Consider the following 21,132-nt stretch of genomic DNA (forward strand, 5'->3'; position numbering starts at 1 on the left):
GGCATGCAATGGTCCTGACCAGTGACTTCTTTAATGTTCGTTCATCAGTCATCACCAAGAGTTCTAACTCATTAATGTTTGTCCAAACTTTTTCCCCTTTTCCACAACTTACTTGCTTCATTTCTGATTTAAATCTGTTCATTATAAATGCATAAGGTTTGTGAGCCTGCAATCACAGACCCTTGTCCAATTCACTTAGCTCTAAGCATTTACATGGGCTGGCCTTTGATACTGTCCAATATTGTTGGCTGTGAAATAATCAGCTACTGAGAGAGCTCTTATTTCATTTTATAAGGATAGTTGTGAAACATCTTCAGATAAACTGATTGACGCTTCACTCATTTACACTAGCTGAGGATCTGGCCCTAAATCCTTCATATTTTTAAGGTGCTCTATAGAACTGGGATATTTTGTGGTCTTCACTCTTTAGGAACATGTTTTTTTTTTTCTTTTTAGTATCATTAGGAAGAAGACAAAATGCTTCATCCATTAAGAAGAAATGTCAGGACTTTTCAGGAAATGTGTACCTGCTTCTGAGATTACTACGACTTCTAGCAATCTTATATCTACAGTTTTAGTGGCAGTGGTACAAAATGAGAAGTCTCCCCAAGGAACAGAGACTGGAGAGCTTTGAAAAAAATATTAAATTGCTGCCTCACATCATAATATATGACCATTAGCTCCCCTCTAAAGTACAATATCCCCCACTGCCAAAAAACAAACCCACCACCACCACAAGACTACGAAAGCAAGACACTCCACTGTATGTACTTCTCCACTGGGGAGAGGAGGTGAAAACAAACAACACGAGGGAAGGTTCTCCCATTGATCCAGTAACTGTTTGAAAGATAGGAAACAAAGGGTACGAATAAACAGTCAATTTTCAAAGTAGAGTGAGATAAATAGTGGGAGTATCCCAACAATCTGTACTGGGACTGTACACTGCTGTTCGACATATTCAGGAATGATCTGGAGAAAGGGGTAAACAGTGAAGTGACAAATTTTGCAGATGATACACAATTACTCAAGATAGTAAAGTCCAAAGCTGATTGTGAAGAGTTACAGATGAAATTCAATGTGGATAAATGCACAACTCAACTATAATCTCAACTATACAGGCAAAACGATGGGGTCTAAATTAATTTTTACCATTCAAGGTACAGATCTTAGGGTCATTGTGGATAGTTCTCTGAAAACATCTTCTCAATGTGCAGTGGCAGCCAAAAAAGCAAACAGAATGTTAGGAACCATTAGGAAAGGAATAGATAATAATTCAGTAAACATCTTAATGACACTATAGAAATCCATGGTATGCCCATACCTTGCTGAAATTCTGGACACCCCACCTAAAAATATATATATATTATGATGGGGAAAAGTACAGAGAAGACCAACAGAAGTTGGTCCAATAAAATATATTACCTCATCCATCTTGTCTCTCTAATATCCTAGTACCAACACAGCTACAACACCACTGCATACAACCTCTGTATATGACATTTTTTTTTGTCTGCTCTACTTTTGTTTGGTTAATGTTCACATGATGAATCTCTAATCCATCCTCAGTTGAGCTAGGAATACCTAAATTAGATTCCAAAACTCATATCTTCCTCATGTCTTGTCATTTATTGGTTACTCAAAAACAACAACAAAATCCCAATTTAGGCCTATTTCTAGTTTAAATGAATTTGAAGAAGTTACAGACTATTCATGAGAAAAGGTATTGGGTAATTGAGGTAGGGGACTTTAGCCCCCTTTCTCCTTCCCACCCCTCAAAATAGGGATTGTATTAATAAATAAAGAAAACACTGAGTTTGGAACAGTGTTGGATCATATTAAAGAAGTTCTGTATTAAAATCACAAATGAGTTTGATTCCCCATAGTTTAAATTCCAGGGTATTACTAATTAAGAGGGCTCTTGTTTTTTGGTCTCTTGTTTTTACTGTTTCTCTCCCTCTCTGTGTGAAACTTGCAAACTGCTACTTGTGTTAGTACGTTCTAAAACAGAGTCTGTTATCAAAGCAATACTTCGTAACAACAACTACTGACAGAGAGAGAGAGAGACTCAAAGCGATACTTGGTAACAACAGAAACAGCACACAGAGACTCCCCGCCCTTTTGTTGTATTTATCTCGCTTGTTAACAATTGTGATTAAAATAGAGATTTTGGATGGATGCTTGGTGTAGATAATAAATGAATAATCAGGGAGGTGCCAGCCTAGGAGTTCAGTATTGATCAGCCGAAGAATGCACAAAGTGGAGACAACCAGAGGACCCCGGGAGGGCAGACTGGAATCCACCCAACAGCCTCAAGGATGGGAGAACCGAAGAACAAGATAACAGCTGGCAGCATGGAGGCGTCAGGGGTGTGCCAGCTGCTGATTGATTCAGCAACAGCATGATGAAGCAGTTCCCATAGACTGGCATAGGAATAAATTCCTATAAAAATGGACTCTAGAAACTGAGAACTTTGGGGTCTGATTCTGCAAACCAACTTCCAGGAGCATCAGATGAGCATCTGACAAGGCCCTGCTCCCTCCTCGTATCCAGGCCACCTGGCCAGTGGCTTGGCACGAGCAATTTTAAGGCTGGTAACTATGATAACAACCTTGCAGAACCTGTGTGTGTGTGTATGAATGAATGTGTGAATAAATATGAATTGAATAAAAATTGAATGGAATGTTATAGTTATGACTAACTGCTTACTGTGATTCTTTCTGTATTCACAATAAATGTGGCATTTTGCCTTATTCCCGTTAATAAGATCCTGCTGGTTTTTATTTTATTGGTATAACAACAGAAGCTCATTTATCTCATTTTATTAAAAATGAACAAATTCAGTCATGATACAAACTGTTCATTAAAGTGTTATTCAACAGCCATTAGTGTTTTGTTCCTGCCCTTCATATAAAAAAGTTGTCTATTTAAGTTTGTGTAGCCAATACTATAAAATTTTTAAGGGAATTCTAAGATTTTGATATATTGATCTTCCATATCATAAAGTCACTACTTTGGGTTAATAATTCTCCATCCCTCCCCCCAACCTTAATTAATATTCAGTGTTCTCACTGTGCTATACTCATGCTTTTCTGGTGAAGAGGAAGGAAGGGAAGAATGTCCATAAAGCATCTGAAACATCATGTAGTTTCAAGTCTAGATCTTTAGAAGTATGCAGGCTCAGAAATCCTCATATCTATAATGTATTAGCATTTGAACTAATGAGTCCTCTTCTTCTGAAAAGTAAACCTTTGATGGGAAACTGAAGACAGGCTAACATGATAAAATATTTTAATAATGATATAAGGGATACTAGAATGATGAAATATTAATTACTGTTGGTTTTCAGTGATTTGCCTGCTATGCTAAAGTCTGATTAGCAAGTCACCAAAGGAAAACTTTGCTATCATAAGAGTTGTCTTACTAACTGTTAGTGGTCTACTGGCATTCATAAATAATAGTTCTGAGTAATTTCTTTTAATTTTAGATATGCACAAATGTTATATTTACAATCATCTTCATTGCCTGCTATAATTGTTATGAAATGGTATAGTACACTTTTAAACCATTATTCTAGTCTACCTGAGCAGACCGGAATGGTTGGGTCCAGCAATGGAGAGTGATTCTAATATTTTTTTTTATTTTAGATGGAATAAGGGCCAAATTCTGACATCTATCACACCAGTGCAAATCCAGTGGTATAAAGGAGACTTGAATTTGGCCTGGGAATAGAGCAGACAGAACGTTTTTGACCAGATTTTTTTTTCAGTGAAAAATGGCTTTTTCGACAAAATGAACATTTTTCCAAGAGATGTCTCTTTCTGACAAAAATGTTCAAGTTTTCAACAAAAAACTGAAAAACAGTTTAAAACTGTTTTGTGTGGCAATGAAAATTTGAGTGAGTCGGTTGCCAAATGACAAAAATGATTTTCAGGTTTTCAATGTTTTTATGACCTCCCCGCCCTCCAAAAAAAATTCAGAACAATAACTGATGAAAATGAAAGCAAAATCATTTTCATTATTTTTGTTCCTGTGAAAAAATTTGATTTTGTGACCAGAACTACCCAGTAAATATAAGCACAAGTCAAATTCAAAGATTGTGTGTGTGTGGGGGGGGGGGGATGGTTGTATCCGTGTTGGTCCCAGGATATGAGAGAGACCATGTAGGTGAGGTAATATCTTTTTATTGGACCAACTTCTGTTGGTGGAAGGGACAACCTTTCAAGCTTCACAGAGCTTTTCTTCAGGTCACTGCCCCTGTGGAAGTGAGGACATGAGGAAGAGCTCTGTGAAGTTCAAAAGCTTGTCCCTTCCCTCAGCAGAAGTTGGTCCCATAAAAGTTATTACCTCACTTACCTTGTCTCTCTCATATATTAAAAATAGAGTTGAAAAATTTAAGTTAATGACAGGTGGCGAATTTATCTTCATAACTTAGTTTAGCAATATTTCTGTAACTGATTCTTCCTTTGCACCGACTCCTGACTAACCAAATACAAATGCTTGCGCTGGACATAAAAATACATACATACTATGTCTCATTTAATTACTGGGGACCTAACGAGCCTTACCCTTACATGGAGGAAGGCTGGTTTAAGGAATGTTACACAGCCTCTGCAGAGCCAATGTAATCTCTAGGTGGAATTACATGTCCTGCACTCCGGGGAGAGCGGAGAGAGCACGTACCCCAAACTAAGTTGTTGAGGGGATGCCAGTATATAGCCCCATTTCCCCTTACAGATTGGCCAGTGCAGTTGCTTCTACTCACAGGGAGTAGTAATGAGCACATATCTTCTTCATGCTCATGAGCTCCAAGCATCCTGAGGCAGACTGCTTCTCAATGTCTCTTTTAGATGGGGCACCTCCACAACATCACTTACTATGGGACTGTGCCTAAAGGGTACAGTTTAGCTTGAAAGCAGATCTTGAAATATCTTCAGGAAACCTTTAAGAAAGAAGCTGATGTGAAAGATGATGGTGACCCAACCAGCTGCAAGGCAGAGGGAGGATGCGGGAATTCTTACCGGGGTGTTGTTCCAGGACCTAGCTACTGGAAGAAAAGAAAAGCTCTCTCTCTCTCTCTCTCTCTCTGCATCTTCCACATAAGATCCTTTTGCTGTTCAAGGTAGGTAGATTCCAGAATGCTGTCTTCCCACTACTTCAAATGCCTGGTGGTGGCAGGGGGTGGCAGGGATGCATCCGATGAAGTGAGCTGTAGCTCACAAAAGCTTATGCTCAAATAATTTGGTTAGTCTCTAAGGTGCCACAAGTACTCCTTTTCTTTTTGCAAATACAGACTAACAGGGCTGTTACTCTGAAACCTATCATGATGGCTTAAGGCCTCCCTCTGAGCCAGGAATGTGTTCTATTCACCACTGAGGAGCAGACTTTTAAGTCTTGTAAATAAGCATTTTAAAGAGATAATTACCAAGTGAAAGACTTATTTAATAGTTGTAAAACACTTCGGAATCCTCAGCCAAAAAGCATAACAAAGCAAAAGCAATTATTAAAAAGCATTTTTAATAATTATTTCAGCAAGTTCTCATTCCCAGAGATATACTTTATTACATTTTACATATGTCACAAAAATGTATAACTCATTATGAGATCAAAATGTAGCACCCTGGAAATCAACCCCAGAAATCAATAAAATCAGATATAAGGGGAAAACAAAACAAAACAAATATATATTAAGTTTCCAATTCCTTTTGGCTCTGAGTGGTGGTAAAATAAATCTGAGGTTATCAATAGGCAATGTTTTGGAGGCTATATGAGACATGCTTTTTGCTAACTGGATCCACAGTGTCTGCTGCAAGTCAAGCTGGAAACTGCTGAGTTGTGCTGTGTTATCATAAAAATGCATCTTTGTTCTTCTGTTTGTGTAGGTATAGAGGGCTTAAATACAATGTTTAATTAATCCTACCCTTGGGAGAATGGTACTTAGAAAATCTATATAAAAGACACTGTAATCTTGTCTGAAATAGATGAAATTCCAAACTTATCAGTTCGGTGCCATCCTTACTTTGCAATCTGAGAAGTAGTAATGGTTCTGGCTGCCTGAAATAAATATTTACCTTTTAGATCACATGTGTGTCTCCCAATACTGTATAATTATTCATCAACTGCATGGGATTCAGAACTAAATTCTATTTAAAAAGTATTTTCCTGAAATAATGCAGAAGACCAAAGAATATTCATGCTATACTGTAGTCATAGTTGTAGACATGAGATGTTAATGAATTTCCATCAGTTGTGACCTGAGTATGTGGATAATATATCATTAATCACATTAAGTAGATACCTTGTCAATTTCTAATAGATGAAGTGACATAAGATGTTTTTGCTTAAGCGTTACTCTAATATGAGACACATATGAAATTATATAATATGATGGTCATTTTTTTTAAAAAGGAATTACAGTTTTCTCAGCATAGTGGTAGCTCATTGCTATACAGAGCTGTCATGAGGCTTAAATTAGAGTTTGGAAAGTGATTTAAAATCCTCAGATGACCACTGCACTATAAATGTAAAGTAGTATTTTAACATTATTTTCTTTATATACCAGAGTTGTTGTTTTTTGTCAAGAACATGTTCAAACTTGATTTACCTGTATTTGCTTCTGCAAGTGTTGGACACTTAACTTGGGAACTCTAGGAGTCTAATGACAGGTGGATAGGAATTTTCTCTCTGACGTTGTTTGACCCCCATGAAATGTCCAGGAGAGCATTATGGAAGGTCATTATGTATCATACACATTTGGGAAAACTCATACATGCTCAGCGATCAGAGATGGTACCATCAACCTTCCATAGCTTTCAGCATGTATTTTTAGTAGTTAGATGCAGTTCAGAATTTAGAGCGGTCTCTTTATCTCTGACTGCAATAAGGGTGCAATATTCAGGATTGCTTTTAAGAGAGATTAGTTTTTGTTTCCTACCCCAGTTGCTTGGCAGGGGTCAGCATTCACCTGCTCACGTAGCAGCTATTACAATAGCTATAGACTTTCCACCATTTCTATACTGATAAGACACAGCTTTAAAGTTTGAACACAAACAAACAATCACAGAATTATTAGAACCCCTCCATTAGATTCAAGAATAGAGACTTAATCTCTCCTGTACCAGAAAGAATGAAATAGAGTTGATAAGCTGCTCAAATAAGAAATGTTTTTAACTAAAAATGGTCCAGAAAGATTATTGTTATATAAATGGCAGGTGACAGTGTTAATTCAGCTTTAACCAGACAGTATCTTGTGGTGTATAGTTAAAGGATTCTTCACTCACTTTGAAACAAAATCAAGCTGTTTACAAAAGTATGATAGACTTATTCTCAAATCCATCTATTATATTAGGCATACAATTTTCTTTCTTCATGCTTCTATGAGGCACTTTTATTCTGAAAAAAAACATGCACTGAGGCAGGGCTGGACTGGGATGCAATCACACCTCTCATCCTTCAAACCTGCCAGTGTGGGAGATAAGCTATCAAAGTGTGTGACAAATGACCAAGACAAAGAATATAGAGTTTGGGGGCATGCTGTAATCAACAGAGTACAATCATTCTTAACTATAAACCCTCGTTAAAAAGTTATTTTCTCATTTTGTAAAGTAAACCAAGCAGATTTTTTAAAGAAGGGGGGAAAAAAACCCATCATGTAGAATGGTAAGGCCTCCCTACATAAGTCATCGGCATTGTTTGAATCCTGGACCTTCAAATCCTTCATACAGAACTTCAGGACTAGAGAAGCTATTGTTATCCACTAGGGCCATGTCTACATGGAGATAAAAAGCCCACAGCTGGCCGGGGTCAACTGACTTGGGCTCACGGGGCTCAGTCTATGGGGCTGAAAAATTACTGTGTAGATGTTCAGGTTCAGGCTCACGCTTGAGCCCCAGCTCTGGGATGCTGGGAAGGTGAAGGGTCCTACAGCCCAAACATCTACACAGCAATTTTTAGCCCCGTGAGACTGAGTCAGCTGACCCAGGCCAGCTGCAGCCAGTCCACACGGCTTTTATCCCTGTGTAGACCTATTTTAGAGGGATACTTGACACACACATTTGCTCATGGATATATAAACCTCTGCTAGAAAAAGGTAGAACATTGGAGATCAGGAATCCTGGGTTCTATTCCTGTTAGTGCTTAGACAGGCATGAGAAGTCTACGTTGTAGTGATGGGTGTCTCCTGGCTTCCATGTGTACCATGGCTGAGGCAAGCACCTGTCTACATGTGTTTTAGCTGTTCAGTTACTATCGTGCTTGCCTCAGCCATGGTATACCTGGCAGCAGCTAACAGGGACTGTGACAAGATGAGGGCTGGGGCCCATACCTTTGACACATTCATTCTTCCAGGAAGCACAGATGGGCAGATGAAGCTTGGGTCTCCTTCCACTTTCGGGTGCACTTCCTTGAGGCTACATTGTATTAGGATAAAGAGTCTCTCTCATTTCTGCAGAACATTGCACAACTTGGCCTACATTCTTTGTTCCTAGATGTATACATTTACATTTAGCTGTAATAAAACACATATTGTTTGCTTGTGCCAACTTACCAAGTGATCCAGGTTGCTCTGTATCAATGACTTGTCCTCTTCATTATTTATCACTCCTTTAATTTTGGTATCATGAGCAAACTTTATCAGTGATTTAGGTTTTCTTCTAGGTCATTGATAAAAATGTTAAAGAGTGTATAGCTAAGAGCCAACCCCTGAAGAACTCACTAGAAAAACACCCATTTTATGATGATTCCCTATTTATAATTACATGTTGTGACCTATCAGCCATCCTTTAATTCATTTAATGTGCACCATATTAATGTTGTATCTTTCCAGTTTTTTAATCAAAATGGCGTGCGGTACCAAATCAAATACTTACAGAAGTCTAAGTATATAATGTCAACATTATTGCCTTTATCAACCAAACTTGTAATCTGATTGAAAAAAAAAAAGATAAGTTAGTCTGACAGGAACTTCTTTCCATAAACCTATATTAATTTGTATTAATCACATCATGCCCCCCTTTGATTCTTTATTAATTTAGTCCCATACCAGGCATTCCATTACGTTGCCCAGAATCAATGTCAGGCTCACAGGCCTGTAATTAACCCGGTTGTCCCATTTACCCTTTTCAAAAATTGGCACGTTACCTTTCTTCAGTCTTCTGGAACTTCCCCAGTGCTCCAAAACTTGTTGAAAGTCAACAGTAACAGTCCAGTAAGCTCATCAGCCAGCTCTTGGATGTGAGTTATCTGGGCCTACTGATATTTTTTTAAAAAATGTCTAACTTTAGTAGTTCTGTTTAACATCCTTCTGAGATACTGGTGGAATGGAAAGAGTGTTATCACTATATGGTGAGACTATATCATCTGTTTTTTCATCCCACATACAGAACAGAAATACATATTGAACATTTCTGCATTTTCTGCATTATTATGATTATTTTATCATTTCTTTCTTGTATTACTATTACTATTACTGTTGTCAGGATTCTTTTTGTTCCTAATATGTTATATTTACAAACTCCTTTAGATTGTCCTTAACTCCGCTGTTCATAGAATTTTTTCCTTGTGTCCCTTTACTTCCCTTAAACATTTTTCACTATTTCTAATTTCTGATTTATATTCACTACTTTTAACTTCCCCTTTCTTCCATTTGTTTTACATATATCATTTTTAGAGATGCCTTCACTTCCCCTCTAAGCCAGGTTGTTTTTTTAACCAGTATGACCTTCTTCCTCAGTTGTGCGATTGTGGCTTTTGGGGCATCTATTAAGGTTTCTTAAATGAATCCCAATTATCATTCATGTTTTTCTAATTACATTCTTCCTCCCAGATGATTTGCCTTGTAATTGTTTTTAGCTTTGTGAAATCAGATCTATTAAAGCATAAAGCACAAAGTATCTAATCTATCTATCTAAAATAACTAGTCTGGACTTTATTCTGTGTTCTCATTATAAATGCGATCAAGTCATGATCACGGTTACCTAAGCTACCAATTTTCAGTTATGTGAGAAATTCCTCTTTATCTGTCATGACGCTGTCTAATACAAAATATCTCCCATAGTGGCTGAAACTCTTTTTGCATTTGGAAATTGTCATCTATAAGGTTTAGAAATTCCAAAACATTAGTACTGGCATATTTCCGAGTAGCATTAGTATTGGCATATGTCACTCTGACTGAAGTCCCCCATGATCACACGGCTTTTTTCCCCCTCCATATTATTGATAGGTGCATATCCTGTTCCCTCGTGTGATTTGTTCGTCTGTAGCAAACACCAACTAATATCCCATTATGTGTTTTATCTGTTAGAACATTGATCCATAAGCATTCAGAATCATTTTCTTCCAAGTTATAAGTTATAAGACTTGGAAAGAGGTAATGTCATTTTTGACATAACATGCTAATCCCTCCCTCTTTTTGTCCACTTGATCCTTCCTAAATAGGTTATACCTAGGGCTGTCAATTAATCACAGTTAACTCACGCGATTAACTAAAAAAATTAAGCATGATTATTTGCAGTTTTAATCACACTGTTAAACATTAGAATACCAATTTAAATTTATTAAATATTTTGGATGTTTTGCTACATTTTCAAATATTTGATTTCAATTTACAACACAGAATACAACGTGTACAATGCTCACTTTATATATATTTTTATTACACATATCTGCACTGTAAAAATTGTGGCAAAGTGTCGGCACTACTATGATGGGTCTCACACTTTCTCTTCTTGGGGAGGGGGGGTTTCAGGGCACCGTTTCTTGCCCCTGAACTGGAGTATTAACTGCCCCACTAGTGTCCTAGAGGAGGGGAGTGGAGAGGGAGGGGCCCTAGGGATAGTGGTAAACCACTTGAACTAGTGGTTCCTTCCCCTGGGCTACTTTCCTCTCCTGCCCTTCAGCTCGTGGGGCTTCCTGCCCTCCCTCTGCACAAACCAGGTGTCCCTTTACCTAGGATCTTGGTTTTCTTAGCCCACCGCAGCACTTCTCCAAACTCTCCTCTGCTTCCCTCCAAATTGCTCTCTGCTCCAAAACTAATCCACTCTGTTTCAACTCCTCCTCTTGTCTGATTGAAGCGGGTGGGGGGGGGGAGTTATCATGTGACTGGCTACAGGTGCTCTAATTGGCTTCAGATGCTTTAATTAATCTATAGCTAATTTTCTTCCCTCTACAGGGAATAAGGCTCCCTTCTAACACTCTCCTGCTGTCCTCTGGCCATGCTGTATCACAAAATGATAAACAAAAGAAATAGTATTTTTCAATTCACCTCATACAAGTACTGTTGTGCAATCTCTATCGTAAAAGAGTAACTTACAAATGTAGACTTTTTTGTTACATAACTACTCTCAAAAACAAACCAATGTAAAATTTTAGAGCCTACAAGTCCACTCAGTCCTACTTCTTGTTCTGCCAATAGCTAAGAGAAACAAGTTTGTTTATATTTACAGGAGATAATGCTGCCAGTTTCTTATTTACAATGTCACCTGAAATTGAGAACAGGCGTTTGCATGGCATTTTTGTAGCCGGCATTGCAAGGTATTTACGTGTCAGATATGATAAACATCTGTCTGCCCTTTCATGCTTTGGCCATCATTCCAGAGGACATGCTTCCATGCTGATGACACTCATTAAAAAAATGTGTTAATTAAATTTGTGACTGAACTCCTCGGGGGAGAACTGAATGTCTCCTGCTCTGTTTTACCTGCATTCTGCAATATATTTCACGTTATTGCAGTCTCAGATGATGACCCAGCACATGTTGTTTGATTTAAGAAGATTTTCACTGCAGATTTGACAAAACGCAAAGAAGGTACCAATGTGAGATTTCTAAAGATAGCCACAGCACTTGGCCCAAGGTTTCAGAATCTGAAGTGCCTTCCAAAATCTGAGAGGGACGAGTTGTGGAGCATGTTTTCAGAAGTCTTAAGAGAGCAACACTCTGATGCAGAAACTACAGAACCTGAACCACCAAAAAAGAAAAGCAATCTTCTGCTGGTGGCATCTGACTCAAATGATGAAAATGAACATGCGTCGGTCCACACTGCTTTGGATCGTTATCAAGCAGAACCCATCATAGCATGGACACATGTCCTCTGGAATGGTGGTTGAAGCATGAAAGGATATATGAATCTTTAGCGCATCTGGCATGTAAATATCTTGCAATGCTGGCTACAACAGTGCCATGTAAATGCCTGTTTTCACTTTCAGGTGACACTGTAAATAAGAAGTGGGCAGCATTATCTCCTACAAATGTAAACAAACTTATTTGGCTGAGTGATTGGCTGAAGAAGAAATAGGACTGAGTGGACTAGTAGGCTCTAAAGTTTTACATTGTTTTATTTTTAATGCAGTTATTTCTTTTGCACATAATTATACATTTGTAAGTTCAACTTTCATGTAAAGAGATTGCACTACAGTATTTGTCTTAGATACATTGAAAAATTCTATTTTTTCTTTTGTACAGTGCAAAGATTTGTAATAAAAAAATATAAAGTGAGCACTGTACACTTTGTATTCTGTGTTGTAATTGAAATCAATATATTTGAAAATATAGAAAACATACAAAATATTTAAATAAATGATATTCTATTATTGTTTAACAGAGAGATTAATCGAACGATTAATTGTGCTTATATTTTTAATTGCGCAATTAATCGCGCTTAATTTTTTAAATTCTCGCAATTAATCACGATTATTTTTTTAAATTGCACAATTAATTTTTTAATCACTTGACAGCCCTAGTTATATTCATTTTAATATTTGAATCATGTGATTCATCTCACCAGGTTTCAGTAATACCAGCTAGATTGAATTTATGCTGATAAATAAACAATTCCAGTTTTTTTGTTTGTTACCCAGGTTCCTCGGATTGGTGTATAGGCAATTCAAGAATTTATTTTCTTTATGTCCTTTGGTTTCTTGATTAATGTTGTTTTCAAATCTCTATTTTCTGCTGAGTACTCATATCTTCCCTCTTTTTTTAACCTTCCCCTTTCTCTATCCATTTAACCCAGCAGTGTATTATCACCTAGGCTGACAAGGGGCGGAAAATTTATAATAGCAGCATTTTTGTAATTGTGGCATCAGTGATGCCGCAATTCTACCAATCATAGCATGTATTGAATCCACCAATGACGGTGCGATGCCATTTAGTAAACATACTCACAAGAATCCTAAACATTAATAATATGACTGGAAGGAAGAAATTAAGCGGTTCTCAGTTTTAAAAAAAGCTACATGGAAGAAAGAAAGGGAAAATGAAATGATAGCAAAAATGCGCAAAATAGATTCCTTTGTTGTATCAGTTAGCGCCGACAGTGAGACAGAAAAAATAGTTGAAAGTAGTAGTGAAGTAAAAAGTGAAAATATTGGTGTTGATATTGAAAATATTGATGTGATTAAAGTACATATTGAAACTAATGAAGAAATTCTGGCTGTGGTTAGTGTTGAAGAAAATGCTCCAAATATGAGCATATCAGAGACTACCAGGAATCATGCTGATCTGGATATCTTTGACAGTACTGCAGAGATTTGTGAATCAAGTCAATCAGAAATTCAATCTGACACTGAAATATCTACCATAAGGGATGACCCGGCCCAATGGATATTGAATGATGCTACAATTGAGTATTTATCAATGCATGGTATTAAACAAAATATTGATAGTGATTTTACTAACTCAAAAAGGCAATATACTGATAAAATGCGTATTCTAACAAAAAATGTGTTTGAATGACATCTTTTAGAAGGTGAAGTAAAGCCACGGCAATATCTTGTATGTTTGGAGAGCAAAGGAGCCGTGTTTTGTGCCCCATGTTGATTATTCGGAGGGATCTCTAGTCTGGCAACGAGTGGATATCATGACTGGAAAAACATATCATCTCGACTACGTGAACATGAAAATTTGACTGAATATAAAATGTGTGTATTTACAATGGTGAAGAGAAGTGAGATATCCAGAAGAATTGATACAAATTTAAAATTCCAAATGGAAGAAGAAATTATTTATTGGAGAAATGTGTTGAAGAGGATTGTAGCAGTGGTAAAGAAAATTTCAAGCAGATGACTTGCATTTAGAGGTAAGAAAAATGGAAAAATAGTGGAAAAATTTGGATCACCTTATAATGGCACCTACATGATGGCCCTTGAGCTTGTCAGAGGATTCGATCCATTTTTAGCAAATCACATTGCAAATTATGGAAATGAAGGTCAAGGTAACGTATCTTAACTTTCGTCCTATATATGTAATGAATTTATAAAATTGATGGCTTCAAATGTGATCTCAAATATTATTAAAGAAGTAAAAGAAGTCAAATATTTCTCAATAAGCATTGACAACTCCCGACATATCTCATGTTGATTAATTCGCTTTTATACTGAGATATGTAGATGATGATGGCATACAAGTAGAGAGGTTTCTTTGTTTTTTACCAAATACTGGCCACAAATCAGAACAATTAGCTGATGCTGTACTTTCAACTTTGAACTGTTATGGATTAGATATTGCAAACTGCCATGGCCAGTCATACGACAATGCCACTAACATGTCTGGTGTATATAGCGGGTTGCAATCAAGAATAAAAAATATAAATCCTTATGCTGTGTATGTGCCTTGCTCTGCGCATTCTTTAAATCTGGTTGGAATATGTGCAGCAGAAAGTTGTCAAGAAGCATGTTCATTTTTCTCAACTGTCCAACATCTTTATTCATTTTTTTCTGCCTATACCTCACCGGTGTGAGATTTTACTATCTAATTTGAAGCCAGGCAGTAAAGTAATAAAAAGACTTTCTGAGACTTGATAGTCATGTCGAGTGGAAGAAGCTTGTAGTAATTTGAGTGAAAACTAGAATACTATAATTAAAGCCTTAAATACAATAAAGGAAGATGCTACTGAGAAAGTTGTTCTACGTAATGAAGCTGCAGACCTGCAGTGAAAACTCGATCGACTTGAGGCAGCTTTTATGACTTTATTTTGGAGCTCACTCTTGGATCGATTTCATATAACTAGCCAAAAACTGCAAAATGTTAATATTGATATACACACAGTTGTAGAACTCTACAACTCACTAATAGGATACATTAACTCTGTACAGGACTTGTTTGATATGTACGAAGAGAAGGCCAAAGAAAAATCTGAACTTGAAGACTATGAATTTGACACAAGACGAGAAAGAAAGCATAAACTTCAATCTGATGAGACACATGAAAGTGAAGTGGAAATGTGTGGTAGAGATAAATTTAAAGTAGATACCTTTTTAACAATACTAGACCTTGTATGCTCCAAATTAAAATGCAGAAGTAATGTGTATCAAGAAATTTATGGCAGATTTCAGTTTCTCTCTAACATTACCAATACTTCAACAACAGATATAACAGTTCACGCTAAAAAAATTACAGCTATGCTACCAAGGAGATTTAGAAGAATCATTCGTGAATGAGTGTCTACATTTTCGATCATATTTGGAAGGTGTCAAAATTCCTGAAAATGAAAAGAAGTCAATTTTAAGAGATTGCAGCCTTCTTCGAAATTGAAACATTCATTCAGTATATCTAAATATTGATATTGCCTTCCGAATGTTCGTTTGCACACCTGATATAAACTGTTCAGCGGAATGATCATCTTCGGCATTAAAAAGGATAAAAACTATTTGAGGGCTAATCTCAGTGAAGCAAAATTAAACTCCCTTTCTCCTCTGACAATTGAAAAGGATCTAGCAACTTCTCTGTATTATATAGAATTAATTAATAAACTTGCCGCTCAAAGGTGTAGGCATAAAGAAATGAAACTACTTACTATTCACATACTTTTATTTCTTTTATTGTATCTACATAAAATAAAAAATAAATATTTGATATATACCAGACCCCCACTTGAATGCGGGGTTTTGGATCCAGGTGCGGTCCCACGCTATAAGCGAAATTGTGCTATTCAGACACGCGTTCAAGCTGTACTTGTAATTTTATTTATAATAAAACTTGTAAATGTTCAATTATTTTTATGATATTTAGATTCATTTTAGTTCAAACAGATTTGTAAAAAAAACTAAAATAAGTTCATATGGGGCAATTATTTCCAGGCCTAGGGGCGGCAAAATCATTAATCCACCATTGATTTAACCCCCTCCTGTCAGGGTTCCTTCCCCACTCTGAACTCTAGAGTACAGATGCGGGGACCCGCATGAAAGACCCCCTAAGCTTATTCTTACCAGTTTAGGTTAAAAACTTCCCCAAGGTACAAACTTTGCCTTGGCTTTGAACAGTATGCTGCCACCACCAAGCGTTTTAAACAAAGAACAGGGGAAAAGCCCACTTGGAGAGGTCTTTTCCCCAAATATCCCCCCAAGCCCTACACCCCCTTTCCTGGGGAAGGCTTGATAATAATCCTCACCAATTTGTACAAGTGAACACAGACCCAAACCCTTGGATCTTAAGAACAATGAAAAATCAATCAGGTTCTTAAAAGAATTTTAATTAAAGAAAAGGTAAATGAATCACCTCTGTAAAATCAGGATGGAAAATACTTTACAGGGTATTCAGATTCAAAACACAGAGGAACCCCCTCTGGGCAAAACCTTAAAGTTACAAAAAACAGGAATAAACCTTCCTCTTAACACAGGGAAAAAATCACATAAAACAAAAGATAAACTAATCCGCCTTGCCTGGCTTACATATGGTTGCAACTGGTTGCAATATTGGAGACTTGGACTAGGATGGGTTGGAGAAGATGGATTTCTGTCTGGCCTCTCTCAATCCCAAGAAAGAACAAACACGTAAACAAAGAGCACAAACAAAAGCCCCCGCCCTCCCACCCCAGATTTGAAAGTATCTTGTTCCCTTATTGGTCCTTTGGATCAGGTGCCAGCCAGGTTAGCTGAGCTTCTTAACTCTTTACAGGTAACAGGATGTTGCCTCTGGCCAGGAGGGATTTTACAGCACTGTGTACAGAAAGATGTTTACCCTTCAAGTTCATATGGAGCCGGGGCGGCAATTATTTCCGGGCCTAGGGGTGGAAAAATCATTAATCTGCCACTGATTTAACCCCCTCCTGACTTCTCTAGCCAGCCTGTCCCTGAGGAGACTGGTCCATCTTCTGCTGATGTGGAGGCAATCCAAACTATACAGTTCTCCTCTCCCCAAAGAAGATAGACCAATGTTCCACAAAATCACAAATCCCCCAACCTACACCACTTACTCATCCAGAAGTTCACTTTCAGAATCTTCTGTCTTCCTTCACTTGTGAGACAGGAAGGCTCTCAGAGAAGATTGCCTGCACCTTTTTCTTCAGCACACTTCTGAATTCCCTGAAGTAATCTATTATCTGTAAGATATCCCATGATGCAGCATCACTCGTGCCAGTACGAACCATCAACAATAGATCCTTGCCCAATGACTTCAGAAGCCCATCCAGTTTTACAGTGACATCTCGTGTCCACCTGTTGTCCATCCTGTTGTCCACCTGTCCCTCACAAAATGTTCTGTCATTTCTTCTGAGTATTGAATCTTCAACAAGGATTGTTGGAGAACTCTTTGTGGATAAGTTTGATATTCTTACAAATTGGGAAGAGCTTTGACATCCACACGTGATTCACACCTCATTTTTATTTAATGATTGTATTACAAAAGTGTTAAAAGGATCAGGACCCTATTGTGCTAGACACTGTATAAACATATGTGAAGACAAGATCCTTGCTCTGAAGACCTTAAAATGTCAGAAAACTTTACATTTAAAGATAATCAACGTGAAGGGAATAATTAAGCTGTCTATCACGATTGTCTCTAAGAATCAGTTAATATTTAAAAATATGTAACACCCAGGTGTAGTGAATATGGCTGAATATTGGCAATTCAGCACATTGTTTTTGACCCCTTACTTTGATCATTCTAAAATACGAATTCCAGCCTCTACTTTTAACAGCTTGCTGCCTATTTCTTTAGAAATAAATGTTTCATTAAAATGAAGGTTAGTATCATGGGCTTCTAATGGAGTTGCATTGCTAATCACAACAGTAAGACTAATTTTAACCATCAATCGAAGAAACAAAAGGAACGAACTTTCATGAAAGACACCAAAGAAAGAGAAACATCAATAAAAAGCAAATGGTGTTTTGCATATCCCCTTACACAAAGTTATTTCCTGTTTATAGACTCAGGGAGTGGGCCTCTTTCTAAGCCACAGGTTGAGCACACAGGGATCATTTGCCAACATGGAAGTGAAATAAAATCTCACACATCCCGAGTGGTATCCCACTGCTCAACTGCAGCAATCAAATATGCATGAAGCTCTGTGCTCTTTCAAAATGTCAACAAGTTTAGTACCAGCAGATTAGAAGAATCAATAGTTTTATCTTTCACATTATACTGTTCTCTTTAAAATTCAAACAAACAATGTTAGCAAACAACTAGAAAAAGAAAATGAACTACCTGCCTCATAGACAACTAGTGCCTCCCGATAATGTGGGGGGGCATAAACTAAAGGGGAGGACACATGATCACCCCATGTGTCTCCTCTCCTCAGTGAGCCCCCTGCCCTGTAACCAGCCTGGAGCGGCCATGCACTCCCTTTCCCACCAGAATTACCAGTGGGGTGGGTGGCTCTGTCCTTCTCCCACTGCGCTTCCACCCCCAGCACGTTTGAACCCTGTTCTTGACAGGCGGGCCTCAGCGGGAGGGAGCCACTTCACATGCCAGATGAAGCTGGCTGCTCCGGGTCGCTGCTCTGTGCAATGTAGCAGCTGCCTGAGAGAAAGCGCACTGGGCCTGGCTGCTGGGGACAAGGGTCAAGCAAATTGGAAATGTGCTGGGGAGCAGTGGGGATTCTGGCTCGCTCTGCCCCTGTCCCCATCCGGGCTCTTGCAGGCAGCTACCACTCTGCACAAAGCAGTGACTTGGAGTGGCCAGCATGAGAAGTAGCTGGTCCCATACTCTCCACTTCCCACCCGGACCTGGCTGCTAGGGGAGGGGCTGAGCATGCTGGCGGGCAGGCATGGTGTGAGAAGGACAGAGCCCCTCTCCCGCCCCACCTAGCAAGCCAAAAAGAAATCTGGGAGGGGAACACTTGACCCCACATGCGTCCCCTACGTATCACCTATGATCTGCCTTAGGCCAAAAACATATAAGGCTTGAAACAGCAAATGCTGTCACATGAACAATTTTTACTCCTCTGAACAGTCCCATTGAAGTCAGCGGACCTATTTGAACAAGTAAAGGTATTATTGTTCTATGAAATATCTAAACAAGATAAGCCCAAGTGGCTTTCTGATCCCCTAATGCCAATATGGAAAGGAGCTTGTTGAAATGAAGCCTACACTTTATTAGTATCCAAGCAAATGGGTTTTATTACAGCATATACAAAAACTTAAATATAAGACTGAAACTTTACTTCCCTTTTTTATTTCTGTTTTTGGGACTGTAGTAGTTTGTGTTCAAAACTTCATGAAATAAAATCTGAATATCTTAGAAAGTTTTCCAAGTGGACTAATTTGAACCAAACCATTTCATGTGGTGAAAAATCAAGTTTAAAAAAAAAACCAAAAACCAAACCCACAACCAACCAAACGAAATTCAGCCATATAAATGTAATAAATTCATCTTTCTATAGCAAAGAAAAAAACATTTTAGTTTTTAAATAGATCAGGGACATAGAAAACAGTCATGTTTGTAAAGTGTCCTCTGTTTAAATGGTGAAGTTTAATAAGTTACAATTACAGACAATTTACTTCCTCTTCCTACATGGCTCATAAACTTACAAAAGGGGATTCTGAATTTAGTACATGACTGAGCATTATAGGTTTATTTTGTTTTTCCCTTCAGGGAAAAGTGTCACAATCAAAGCGAGGCGTGAATACAGGGAGAAACATTGGGGTTGGCATAAAATGTCAAGGGATTTAATTTAACACAGTATGGGCTAAATTCAGCCCTTATTTACATGAATGTAATTCCACTTGATGCCAATCAGTAGACACATAGCCAGTGGCAGAATCTGATACAATATATTGTTCTTTTGTTCCTAAACAATAACAATATAGAGGCCCAAATTTACAAAGGTATTTAGGTGCCTAACTCCCATTTATTTCAGTGGGAGTTTGGTGCCTAAGTACCTTTATGAATCTGGGCCATAACATTTTCATATCTGCACACTCAACTCCCACTGACTTTAATGAGAGATTAATTTGGGCATCTGTCAGCAGAATTTGGTCCTATGGCAATAGGCAACCTGATTGTTACACTCAGTGAGAGTTCACAGACCACTGTACCTTTCTTAGTAGAATTCACACACATGCAAAGTAACCACAAAGCCAGCTTAACTGGTTGGGCTTCACCTTCACAGAGCTTCAAAATTTCTTCTTTCTACATCTGAGGAATATGCTGGTCAAAGGGCAATTTGTAGAAACAATGTAGGGACTGCTCTGCCACTCAGTTTTCCTCGTCATGATTCCCAGAGCAGAGGTGTGGCAGGAACATCCCTACGTGAGCTGGGCAAATAGCTATATTTTTGCTTCACCGATTGTTTTTCTGAACTAATACAAACACAAAAACAAACAAACCACCCTTCTGATCAAACTGAAACATTTCAGAAATTTTGGCTTATCAAAGTAGTCAGGAATTTTTTTTTTCAGAATGCTTGAGACTTAATTCGACCTGAAATAAAATATTGTGGTTTGGGTATTTTTAATGAAAGCAAAGGAAATGAAGGGCTAGATTCACAAAACACAGCCAGAGGAGGATGGTGGTGGTACCACTCTCACTTGTACCCACTAACCTAGTGGTTAGAGAACTCATCTGTGATGTGGGAGACCCAGATTTGAATCCCCACTCTAGAGCAGGGATTTGTGCTTAGGCCTCACCCCACCCATGTGAGTACCCTTACCACCAAGCTATAGGGTATTCTGGGTTGGACCTCTCCCATTGAAGCTGGTCCTCTTTGTATAAATAATTAAATATTCACTGGAGCAGGTTGTCTCCCCTTCCTGCCCCTGCCACCAGGTGAGTGCCCTAACCACTGGGCTATGAAGTCATCCTTGCTCTCTTTATGCCAATCGTATTTTTAAGACAATATGAGTTAACCTTAAAGAAAAAAAGTTAGGAAAAAAAATGTTTCCCCAAAGGAAAAATGTGGACAAAAGAAAGCCTGGTAATGGAAC

At 38.0% G+C, this 21,132-nt stretch overlaps 1 pseudogene; it reads left to right on the forward strand.

Annotated features, from left to right (window-relative positions):
• Positions 1–13,264: 13,264 nt before the first annotated feature.
• LOC122464277 lies at positions 13,265–17,562 on the forward strand (annotated as a pseudogene).
• Positions 17,563–21,132: the final 3,570 nt, after the last annotated feature.

Source organism: Chelonia mydas, chromosome 2 (assembly GCF_015237465.2).
Source record: "Chelonia mydas isolate rCheMyd1 chromosome 2, rCheMyd1.pri.v2, whole genome shotgun sequence".
Lineage (NCBI taxonomy): Eukaryota > Metazoa > Chordata > Testudines > Cheloniidae > Chelonia > Chelonia mydas.